Source organism: Falco rusticolus, chromosome 2 (genome assembly GCF_015220075.1).
Source record: "Falco rusticolus isolate bFalRus1 chromosome 2, bFalRus1.pri, whole genome shotgun sequence".
NCBI lineage: Eukaryota > Metazoa > Chordata > Aves > Falconiformes > Falconidae > Falco > Falco rusticolus.
Genome location: NC_051188.1, coordinates 60776693 through 60790099, shown reverse-complemented (window position 1 = coordinate 60790099; position 13407 = coordinate 60776693).

Here is a 13407-nt window from a genome sequence, read left to right as displayed (position 1 = left end):
TTACTTTTAACTTATTAAATTGTTATTTAGATTTCAGTAAAATACAATTGGAAAATATCAGACTGGTTTGCTGTCTGCAAAGTTGTTGTCAACAGACTTGCATATATGTAGTTAATAGAAGGTCAGTTCGTTACTTAACTTGAAATTTAGACAAAGTATGTAAATAACTATAATGAAAAACAAGGAAGAATCTGAAGAACAGAGGATGTTACAAATAGTTAACAAAACATGGCCTTGGGAGCAGGAATAGATACCATAAATATGTCAGGCTGGGGCATAACAAGATAAACTCAAGGAGAGTCAAATGGTTAAGGCACCAAACAGAAAACTGCTTTAGCTATATGTAAACTATCCTAATTAGCATACTAAAAGTTCCACCCTCGAGGAAAGAAAACCCCCTCCCCACAGAACATGCCCAAGGAAGAACAAAATCCACTGTACCTTTAAATAGAGAGGAGGCTTGTATGAAACAAAGAGAATTAAGTGTGACTAAATAACTGTAAACAGTTGTTCAAAGTGTGTAAATTGTTTTCCTATGTATTAAGGAGTGTGCTAGCTTTGTGGATTTACCACCTAGCACCTATGTCTGTGCAGGCATGCAGTAAGTGGTATACTGCCTCTGTGTGAGGTTGGTTTTTTGCACACCCATCTAATGACATCTGTGAGCCAACAGAGTGGGTAGTGTGATTTTTGAGGGCTTTATATAATACTTCAAAATGAGGTCTTTTTCAGTTTTGAAAGCCAAGCCCCTGCCCCATTCTGTCGGAAACACACAGGCAGTAATGCACTGGAAGTTTGTCTCGAGATGAGCTAAGTCTCTGCCTGGAGGTGCCTCAATTCCCGCTACTGGCTGTAGAAAGAAAAAATGCCTAAGGTTTACAAGCTTAAGTTTATTCATTTGAATGCAACTCATGTGACATTTGTATCTTTTCCAGAAAAAGGATGTCTTGCTATTTACTGCCAGAGACTGTAAGAAGGCATGGCTAGTTTACTGGGTGTGATGCTGACAACTTCTTTTTTGTTTGTTTCTGGGGGTTTTTTAGTGCACTTTTTATGCACTGGTGTGCCTTATGGAATTTGCACAACAGATTATTTTGAAGCACTGGAGGGTTCAAGAGGCACTTTTTTCCTTTAACAGGCCATTAGAGGACCGCCAATGTGGTAGCAGTCCTGTTGTGAAATGGCTTCTTCTGCCACATCTTTTTTGGTAGCTTTGAATGGGTTTCTGGCATTAGCCATCCTTTACCTGTTTGTTTATAATTTGCTGAAGATGAGTGGCAGATGCTGGGAACAATGCCAGAACAAGGTTTATATGGACTTCAGCATGTTTCTATAAAGCCTATTCTTATGTTGGTAACTGCTTAATTGGTGTTATAGGTACTATCTGTTGATTTTCACAAGTATATATTCAATGTTGGGAGAAAAGCACATCAGACAGTGGGGGAGGGGGACAGAGAAGAAAACTGTAGCCATAAGTAGATGGTCACCAAGTGTCTCTGAAGCCAATAAGTGCTGCTGAGAACTTATGGTACATTTCTATTTTCAAAATACAAGCATGCTGAGGTATTGGCAGACTCAAAGCTTTGCTATGGCTGCTTGTCACAGTGGAGTTTAACACAGCTCAGTTTCTGTAACACTTCTGGAAGGAAAACAATAGATTCATGGGGAAGATTGCAAAAGACACATCTTCCACCACTGTTATAGAATGATATAATGCATGAAAAACTGGTGGTAGTTCTTGCAGCTTTTTCAAATTAGCTTTTTAAATGAGTTTTTCTTTATTTAATGACAACAATTTAATGGTTTAACCATTGTGACTGTATTTTATTTTTGAAAGCTAAACCTTAAGAACAGTTTCCAAATTAGTTTGTCATACCCAAGGAATTGTCAGAAGCTGAGGAATGGGAGGAGTTGTGTAGGATAAAAACACTTCCAGCTTTTCTAATTCTAACAGAAAGTTTCTCTTAAGTATTATCTACTTTATTTTTTTTCCTTGTTCAGAGTAGAGCCGTCTATTGAAAGCAAGCTAGAGAGATGTGCATTTCAGCTAAGAGAAAAAAGGTAATATGATGATGATTATACACGTCCAGCTGTGGGAAATGTCTTTCTTTGCACATAATTTGGTTCAATTGTGCAACGTACTCCCCTGGCGGTTTCTTTAGCCTGTGAATGTGTAGAGTCTTCTGCGGAGACTGCTTTTTGTCAGTCATTTTATAATAAATATAAGTCTTATATTGCTGAATAACAGTTTTAGAACATTTACCTTACAGAATAATAACAATATATATTATTTGTTGTATGGTCTTTCCTTTGTTTACTTCCTCAAGGAGCTGACCACAGAAATCTTCTGTATTAGCCCCATGTGGATTTAGATTCAGTCTTAAGAGACAGCCATCCCCAAATACTCTGAAAAGCAGTAACAGCCACACTGCTACAGAAATTAAAAACCAGATGATTTTGATTTTATGTATGTGTGCTGGTAAGTTTGCTGGCCAAGTAAAATTATAGCTCCAGTGATGACGCTTCCAGCTATTAGATATCCTGCATTTTCTTGCAAAGGTCTCTCTTCCTTTCTTCATTCATAGACATGTTTACCTTCATATTTTGCCACATACTTTAAATTTCCATTATTTCTTCCTAATCTTCTAGTTTCTAAATACCACTGTTCATAAACTATAGATTTTGTTTAGCTGCTTCTCTCACAGTTGTATTGCTGATTTCTGATGGAATTTCTGTACTACTTGTGTTTACATCACACCACTATTTCTCTAAATATTCTTGAGCATTTTCTAGTATGAGATCTGAGTATTCTAGTGTAAAAATGCAGTTAACGCTGATGATGCTTTTGTTACTCCTCATTATTTTGACATGATACAATTACTGTTCTCATCAGTAGTTACAGAAGTTTCCTTGTCTCTGGCATCATCTATCATACACATATTAATACATAATGCTTTGTTCAAGTAATATCAATTTTTTTTTTTCATTAATTGCTGTTCTTTCCATCTAAGAAAGCTGAGGGCATAATGCATATTACCAATGGCAAATACTGACATCTGTAGCTGCTGGTGGTATGCTTTTCTTGAGAAATTATCCTAGGTTTTTTGCCATGGATAGGTGGGGTAAAACTCAAGAATTCAGGAACAACTTCAGTTGCTGGAAGTATTTCTCTGAGAAAAAAAGTTATTTCCTTTCAAAAGTTCCATTAGAGCACCAGGGTGGAATTAAATAATTTTTCTTCAACAGTTTTTATGGTTTTCTTCCCTTGGCTAGCTTCCTTAGCTATCTGCTTTCTTTTTTTAAAGGAAATTAATTAACTTATGAAACATGATGAAAAGGACATGACATGTTTTAGCTGCTGAACCAGGCCTTGTCTCTTTGTAGACTTCTGAACAGCTCAGGCCTTCCTATGTAAATTATCCTTATTAGGGAAAAAAGTTATGAAAAGTCAATATCTTCAGCTGTTTATGCGACAAGGTTTAAAAAGTTGATGTGTACATCTTACTGCAGTGATTTCTCCCCCCAGTTTATCTTTTTACAATAGCTTTGCAGACAAATACCTAGCACAATTTAAGGCTTAATGAGGCACAAACTCCCACATATATACCATAGTGTCTTACAGCTACTTCACATATAAGCATAAAAGAAAATAAGTAGAAAATGTCATTTTATATCATCTTTGTAAGCTGCTCACTATTTCACATACAGTAGCATAAAATTTGGTTATCATTAATTTTTAAAAGTACATTTTAAAAGAAGAGCAAAATAATTTTTGAGATGAGACTCAGGGAATAACTCACCAAAGCTAACTGTACTCTACTTTCCTACAACTTTACTCCTACTCCAGAAGATGGTTGAAATCCTCCAGGATAGGTTGCTGCTGTGATGCAACCATTAACATCTGAGACATCTTCCCTCCTACTATTCATCAACATTTCTACACTAAAGACAGCTTTTGAGAATTATTTTTCATGTAATAAAATGAAAATATGTACATATTATGGTTTCTACATATTATGGGTTCTAATGAAGTATTCCACAGGCCCGTAAAAAAGTGACTTGGGAGAAATGTGAGCAGCAGTCTGTTTTTTCCTTTATATATCCAATTTACTGAACATTTATTGTTATATTACCTCTGCTTTCTATCAATAGTTTCAGAAAAATCGTCAGATAAAGGTCTGTACTTGCAAATTGGAAAAGGATGCATAACTGCAACATATGACATATCTAGGCATATAGGAAATATTTATAAATGAGAATTTTGTAGAATTATCTAGCTTCTTTTAGATATACTTATTAATTTGCTTTCTTACAGAATAGGAAAATTCCACTTACTCTTATCTCTATTTTTCAAAGGGTGGATGCATTAACAATAGTTTATGTTTAGATATTAAAAAGATTCAGTTACATTTGCATTCAAGAATATTAGTAGGTTAGAAAAGTGGATAGAAAATAGTGTCATTTAATGACTCCTTAAAAGCAAAATAACTCAGAGTTATTGAATATCAATTATCTATGTATTTATTGTAAGTAAAATAACTGAAGAAATTAGAGCTTAAAGTGATAAACCGCTGCCTTGACATATCTTTCATTCCTTGATGTGTGTTCTACTTGAAATCTCAGGAGGAATCAGTTTCTCCACAGAGCTCTGCTGTCACAGAAAAGCTCTGTCAATGCCATGTTGAATCAATGACACTGTATTCAGGTAGTTTTTAGATTTTTGTTTTAATGATTTATCTTTCTTCCTCCTTATCTTTAACATACATAACTACTGATGGTCTCCTGTAGTTTCTAGGTAAGCAGATAAACAAAAAAACAGTTTCTGAAGATCTTCAATTATAATTTAAATAAAAAAGGCCTGTTCTGTTACACAGACTTCTAGAAATCATCTCATGCTGGATATCAGCAAGTAAGAGAGAACCTGTCCTGTTCTGGCTTATTAAGGTCTGTGGTGACTGCTCTTCATAACAATGTGAGTCAAGCAAGGAAGCAAATGGAAAAAGTTAGCAGCAAACACAGAGATATAGAATTACTTTTACTGCCATGAGGGGCTGCACCTAAAACAGGGGAAGGGATTCACTCTCACAGTACGAAAACTAAGAATGCACAGGATTTGTCTGAGCAGGGCTTTGCTCACCAAGGAAATTGTACCATTTGATGCATTATTACATGCATCAAATATTACAGTTATGTACATTTTTCCTATATAATCTACAGAAATTTAGTTTAAAAACCTGTTCCTGGGATTCTCAGCATTTAAAAAACAGATCAAGAAATCCTTCTTTTCTTGAACTAGAAAGTTGTTTTTTCTTTTTAAATTAATCCTCTAAAATGGACTACAGTACACTTTAAAGCTTAGGAAGGACCTTTATTCATAGTTAATCATTAATTTCTTTGGAATATTTTTTTAATTCTTGATCATCTAACTAATGTGTGCTAGATGTGAAATCACTTTTAAAACAGGAAGAACCAACATGAAAAAGACACCAAAAATAGCTAAACTCTGGTGGAATTAAGAAAAGCCTCCAAAGCATTTATAGATCTTAACCTGATTGCACTCCTTTTACAGAGGGCAGACTACATTGATTTGTTATACTAGCCTTGATTAAAAAAAAAAAAGAAAAAAGATATAATGTCAAATGTTCATCCTGGGAAACTACTCTTCTAACAGAACAGTGCTTGATATAACTTTTTTAAAGACTGGAAAAACTGAAGCTTTTTATTATTGGGATTTTAACAAGATTTTTGAGAACCCGACTTATTCTCCTTGACCTCACAAGCTTTCATAATTTTGTCCCTGTTCACCACTGCATCATCTCAAAGGCATCATTTAAGGGCAGCTGAATTAATTCTATAACAAAATGTAATAGCACTAATAATCTATCAGTTGGTACTTCTGATGCTTTCCTTCTTTAATTGATAATTAGCTGTATCCTAGGAGACACTGTTCTGCTCCTTGAAAAGTATATACTTACTCTGATGGATATTTTAATACTTAGACATACAATTCTTTTCTTACCTTATCTGAAGAGACAGACGAAATATTCTGTAAGCAGCTCGGAGAATTCTCAAAATTGCTGGCCCTTGTTCTCATGGGAGATGTCAACTTACCAGATGTCTGCTGGAAATATAACACAGTGGAGAGGAAAGAGTCTAGGAGGTTCCTGGAGTGTGTGGAAGATAACTTCTTGACACAGCTGGTGAGGGAGCCAGGGAAGGGACCCAACTGGACCTGTTGTTTGTGATCACAGAAGGACTGTTGGGTGATGTGATGGTTGAAGGTTACCTTGGGCACAGTGATCATGAAATGACAGAGTTCTTGATTCTTAGAGAAGTAAGGAGAGGAGTCAGCAGAACTGCTACCTTGGACCTCCAGAGGGAAGACTTGGCCTGTTTAGGAAATTGGTTAACAGATTCCCTTGGGGGGCAGTCCTGAATGGCAAAGGAATTCAGGAAGGGTGGACATTCTTCAAGAGAGAAATTTTAAAGGTGCAGGAGCAGGTTGTCCCCATGTGTCAAAAGATGAGCCAGCAGGGAAGAAGACCGGCCTGGCTGAACAGAGAACCTTGGCTGCTACTCAGGGATAAAAAAAGTTTATGACCTTTGGAAGAAGGGGCAGGCAACTCTGGAGGACTACAAGGATGTCATGAGGTTAAGCAGGGAGAAAATTTGAAAGGCTAAAGGCCAACCAGAACTTAATCTGGCTACTGCTATAAAAGACGATAAGAAACGTTTATATAAATACCTTAACAACAAAAGGAAGGCTAAGGAGACTCTCCATCCTTTACTGTATGCAGGGGGAAACACAGAGACAAAGGATGAGGAAAAGGCTGATGTACTTAATGCCGCCTTTGCCTCAGTCTTTAATAGTAAATTAATTGTTCTCCAGGCAGAAGTCCCCTGAACTGGAAGACAGGGATGGGGAGCAGAATGAAGCCCCCATAATCCAAGGAGAAATGATCAGCAACCTGCTACATCACTGAGACACACACAGGTCTATGGGGCCAGATGGGATCCACCCAAGAGTACTGAGAGAGCTAACAGAAGTGCTCACCAAACCACTTTCAATCATTTCTCAGCAGTCCTGTCTAACCAGGGAGGTCCCAGCTGGTTGGAAGTTAGCTAATGTGACAGCCATGTAGAAGGGCCAGAAGGAGGATCTGGGGAACTACAGGCCTGCCGGTCTGACCTTGGTGCTGGAGAATGTTATGGAGCAGATCACCCTGAGTGCCATCACACAGCATGTACAGGACAACCAGATGATCAGGTCCAGCCAGAATGGGGTTATGAAAGGCAAGTCCTGTTTGACTAACCTGGTCTCCTTCTATGACAAGGTGACCTGCCTAGTGGATGAGGGAAAGGTTGTGGATGTTGGCTGCTTAGGCTTTACTAAAGCCTTTGACAGTGTTTCCCACTGCATTCTCCTGGAGAAACTGGCTGCTCATTGTTCACTGGGTAAAAAACTGGCTGGATGGCTGAGCCCAAAGAATTGTGGAGAATGGAGTTAAATCCAGTTGATTGCTAGTCACAAACAGTGCTCCCCAGGGCTCAATATTGGAACCAGTTCTGTTTAATACCTTTAGCAATGACCTGAATGAGGTGATCGAGCTCACCCTCAGTAAATTTACAGACGACACTAAGCTAGGGAGAGTGTTGACCTGCTTGAGGGTGGGAAGGCTCTCCAGAAGGATCTGGACAGGCTGGATCGATGGGCCAAGGCCAATTGTATGAATTTCAACAAGGACAATTTCCAGATCCTGCACTTGGGTCCATGTCCAGAGAAGGAAAATGAAGTCTGTGAAAGGTCTAGAGCACAAGTCTTCTGGGCAGTGGCTGAGGGAACTGGGGTTGTTTAACCTGGAGAAAAGGAGGCTCAGGGCAGACCTTATCACTTTCTACAACTTGAAAGGAGATTATAGGCCATTGGGTGTCAGTCTCTTCTGCCAAGTAGCAATTGATAGGACAAGAGGAAATGGCCTCAATTTCCATTTTTGGAAAATTGCTGGGGGAGGTTTAGGCTGGATATTAGGAAAAATGTTTTCACCAAAAGAATTGTCAAGCATTGGAACAGGCTGCCCAGGAAAGTGGTTGAGTCACCATCTCTGGTGGTATTTAGAAGTCATGCAGATGTGGCACTTAGGGACATAGTTTAGTGGTGGACTTGGCAGTGCTGAGTTAATGGTTGGACTTGATACCTTAGAGGTCTTTTCCAGCCTAAACAATTCCATGATTCTATAAAATTTTGCAATAGTTAATGAAGTCTTTTATCAGGTAAGTACTATCAGATATTCCGGTTACTTCCTCTCTGTTAAAAATACAGATTTTGAACATATACTCTTAGCACATATATTGATCAACACTGTACAAAGTTACAATTTGAGATGAACATTTAGTCTAAACAAGAAAGATTAATATCTGTTTCAAAAGTAGATACATACATCTAAGACAGCAAATAGGAAGGAGAAACAACCTTAAATTAAAGATTTGGTTTTGTATTATTCAATTTTAAAACAAATGAGTAAAACATGTCAGCATTACCTATATATGCAGCTCTTTTTTTTTTTTTTTCTCTAGGTTTCTCTTCAAAGATAATTACTAAAGATAAATGTATATAAACAGGAAATTTCTCTCTGAAAATTTTCTTTACACCTGAACTATTTTAATAGGAAACATAATTCTCTGTTTGTGATATAACATCTGTGGCTGCAAGAAAAAAAGATTCTTTTAGAAAGTTCATATATTAACAAAGGGAAGGAAACCATCAATCACAGGTGCAAAAGAGCAACCCTTGATACATATTCCAAGCGTATACATATACCATTAAACCTGTTTTGTTTATAAATAAAGTTGAATTATGTGCCTACTAAAACTATTGAAAGGTAAGATGCACAATTTTCAACAAGTAAACATCAGTACCCTACATGACTTACATGAGTACATTAATATTACATGTGGCCTTTAAAAGTCCTCAGTGTTTCACTCTTGCTTTCATATGAAGATTCAGAATGGACATATTTTCAAACCATATTAGTTTGCATCTCCTATCATAATTGTGTTGACAAGGAAATTGTAGTTTGTATTTTTTTTTTACCTGTTTGAAGCAAGCTAGGAATTTACCATTTCTATCAGTCAAATGATCTGTTACTATTCTGTAATTTGGATTTTAGCATATGCCACTGAATGAATTCTGACTAAAAATAGTGTTCTCCATCTATTCTACACCCCATTGGCATTGTTGTCTCCTTTCAGCTCCAAGGTAGTCATAATTGGTTTTGAATATAGAATAAAGCACATAAATACTCCTCTGAAGTGGAGTCTAAATTATCCATGTTGTTAAATTAACCTTTTTGTGATTTTTAAATAAAAAGGTTTACTGTAGTTTTTACTCAGTTAAAATGTCTTATTTCAATGTGTTTTGTTAAATTTTGTATCACAGCCTTTCCATTTAATAAAACCACCATATACACAGATGGGTTAAGTGGGCACAGGTTTATAGAAGTCACTCACATCAATTCACATTAGATGAAATCCTGACATGAGGCTTTATTCATTTTCTTTAATCTTTCTACCTTTTGGAGAATGAGAAGAAAAGAATCAATGTAAAATCATTGCTAGGTAAAGGGACAGTATGTGTTTATTGAATAATACTACTCTAAAATCACCAGGTAGACTCGTGTAGTAAAATAATCACCCCTGCCTTTTAGTCTTTCCAGTATGGATCTGAACCACAACTTTATTTTCCAGAAATTGCCAAGAAATTTCTGACAATTAGTTTCATATTGGTTTCAGGGGTGAACCTGGAGAAAATTGATTCAGTCAGTGTAGAGAATGTTCCTAACCATTTATAGCTATGGCCGTTTACTGTTAGATCATGCAGTGCTATAAGTTCAATAAAATCTCCTGGGTATAAAGCATTAGCCATCAGAAAGGGATGCTGCTACTGTCATTTCTTGATAGTTCCTGAGAACTCATCCTCTCGGTGACTGGTTATAAAGGTGAACTGAGAAAGCATGGTTTTTTTTTTACAAAGGTTTCATCTCACTTTACCTCATTTACCAGAACAGAAATATCAGAAATTTCAAACAAAATAGAAATAACGAATTCATAGCAAAGAAGGATAAACTCCTTCATTAATTTCTATCAAGCAGCTTTTTATTTCCATTTATTTATTTATTTATTGCTGATTGCAACTCCAGCATTTTAGATCTCTTGGAAAAAACTTCAAAATGGGATTCAGTAGAATGCTCTTTGTCATGAGAGCTCAATCATGGGAATGTCACATCAAGCATGAAAAGAGAAATGAAGACTGAGAACAATAGCAGCTCCTCAGGTGAAGCTAAATCATTTGGCCAACAGAACATGAATTGCTGGTGTTTTCAGGCAGACCAGAAAAATCTCACCTTGTCTGTCAGGTTCCAGATGGAGAGTGTAGAGCAGGTGCTTGTCAAAATTATCTTCGAAACTAGAAAACTTTAAAACCAAAAATTGTGTCCCTGGAACACAATACCTATGTTTGACTACCAGGATGGGCAATCTTGAGCATGCTAACAATTCTCTAAATTAAAAAGATGAGGAAAAACATTATAATAGAGGCATTTATTTTTTGTGAATTATCTTCTACCAACTACATATTCAATGGATACAACTCTATAGTTTTGCTTTTTATACTGTAGTAAGAGTTCTTCATTCATTTTCCAAGAGGCTTTAACCCAATGTTTACATTTATGGTCTAGTGAGAAGCTTCAACCAGTTCCATAAGAACACCCACTATGTGTAAAGTCAAACGGAGTCAGACTAGGTTGAATCCAGAATCTGAACTGCATGAGTTGAATGCACTCCTATAAAGCAACGAGACTGTTTATAAAGAAGCAAGCCAAGCAAGCTAAAAATAAAAAGCTGTTACCAAATCCTACTTATTCAGTCATTTTTTATTGTCCCTCCCAGTTGTTTTTAAAACATATTGTTCTATTATTAGAATTTTTGAAGCCTTGATAGAAGATTCTTGATCATAGGAACATGTCATTGTTGTTTTGTAAAATCATATAATGATTTAATGTCTAAGGAAAAGAAAGAAACAATTCTTAGTAGAAAGATATTCATAGAACCAAAGCAAAGCTTTGTGCTGGTGTCAGTGGGCGTAAAACCACAGAGAACAATGGAGTGGTGACTACTTACTCCTGGGCTCTGTTTGGTCCTCCAAGCTCTCCCTGTAATATGGTCTGATTTTGATGGCACCATTTACCCTGATTTCCATCAAAATGGGAGGCTGCCAAGTATGTGAAATGTATATGTGCGGGTTTTCTTGGATGACTGAATTTATGATGCTTACTGAGTATTTACCATATTCTTCACTTCATTCTTCAACCAGTGCTGCCCAGCACTGCTGAAGTATCACCCTACCCAAGGTAAGCTATGACCTGATCTAAGTTTATACTGTCAAGGATTTCTTTACAGATGAAAACAGCTATCAGATTTAACTAGAGGTGGGTAAATAATCTCAAAGAAGGATTTATCTTGAATTTGGATTCTCTTTTCTCACAGGATATCTATGGGGAGATTATTTTCCACATTATTTTTCACTCAGAGGACTGTTAGAAGTGAAGCTCCCAGTGATTCCCTTCAGTGAATGTGAAAGGGCTGAACTCATGTAGTCATTGTGGTTAGATAAATGACATGGGAATGTGTCTGTTTCCCGAACAGACTAGATTACCCAAGCAGTTTTGAAACATCTACAGTGGAAATGTTCACCACATGGATATTCCAGATCTGTAGTGGCCTTTTCTAGCCTGTGTGAGTTTTCTATGTTTGGCCCCCGCCTTCTCTTTCCTAGCCTCAGTGGTGGCACTGCAGGTGGTGTGGAGACCTGGAGTTGGTGGACAGCCACAGGTTTGGCTGGCACAGCCTCTCCCTGCCATGCAAGCAGGTGTGGTGGTGAGAGCACATATCTGTAGTTAGTCCTGTGAACCCAGCACATGGATGCATGTGACCCCCCTCCAGGTCTGGCTGATGGAGGGACTGAGTGCCTGCTCTGGTGATGTGCTCAGTACACGGGGACCTGTGTCCTGATAAAGTAGAAAGGACTGATGTTTGTGCAGGGAGTACACAAACATGTGCGTATAAATGAAAGGAAATCCCTAAAAAAATTCAGCTGCCATTTGTAGACCATATTCAGCAGTATTTGCCAAACTGATTGACACTTTAGGTATTCTAATGGCCTTTTATTTTTAAATGGAAGATCCACCAGACAGCCCCGAGGTTCAAACCCTCTCAAACCAAAATGAACAACAAATCTTAAGTTTTTAAGAATGAATTCAGGAGAGTGAATGAAAAATTTATTTGTTAACATCAGAGTGTCTGTATTTGTATGTGGTCACTTTGTAAGTACTCACATCAGGTAATTAATGTTCCTTCCCTTCAAATAAAGTCTGTGAGGTTGAGAACTTTCACTACCATTATATGGCATTCACCTAAGGGAAATGAAGTACTAGTGCGATTAATCTTTGCTGAGCTAGATTTTTCAAGTTTACTCTTACACTAATTTTCAGTTCATTAACATCCTCTGTATTTCTCTGTTCTTTCTACTCTATGTAACCACCCTTGCTTTTCCTCTTTCCCTTCAGTATCTTCATTTCATCTTCTCTCAGACCCGTCTCCTTCCCTCCTTCTCTCATGCACAGATTGTTCTATGTGCCATCATCAATAAAGAGGGGAAGAGTTGTCGACTTGCATCCCTTATTTACGAAGACACAATCATTAATCCTACATTTACTTTGTTTCATTGTTGTCATTCATTACATTAATAATAGATGAATTTATTAGGTACCCATCATTTTAATACAAGTTGGTCTACTGTGACAGTAATTCTAAATGGGTAATTTTTCATAAATTAAAATTCTTTGCAGCAAGTATAACTTTGTTCAGTAAATTACAATCCACAGACTTCCATAACAAAGTGCTAATTGTAACTTGGCTTTAAATGTTACATTTTGTATGCAAATTGGCCTGTGGGGAGTTATTATTTAGTACAACATTTTTAAGAACACTAACATTCGTTTGTAATTTGTTTGAAGTGGAATACCATTATTACTAATACATTATGTGTGGTTTAGAGAAACAGCATTGCTTTCCCACGTAAGATACAAATCTTTTATCAGTTGTGCTCCATGGGAAAACAAAAGGCGACCTGGGTCATAAAAAAATGCATTGTGTTTTAGGTTATTTGAACAGAAGGAAAGTCAAAAGAACATGATGTAATTCTAAGGCACTGAAAGCAATGCACAGGGCCTGATCCTGCAAATGTTTGGACAAATGACAGACTGTTTGCAGGTGAAGTCACACTGGCATAGCGGGATTACTTTTTTTTTCCTTCCACAAATGAAATTCAAGAATAACTTGCTTTTTCTTCAA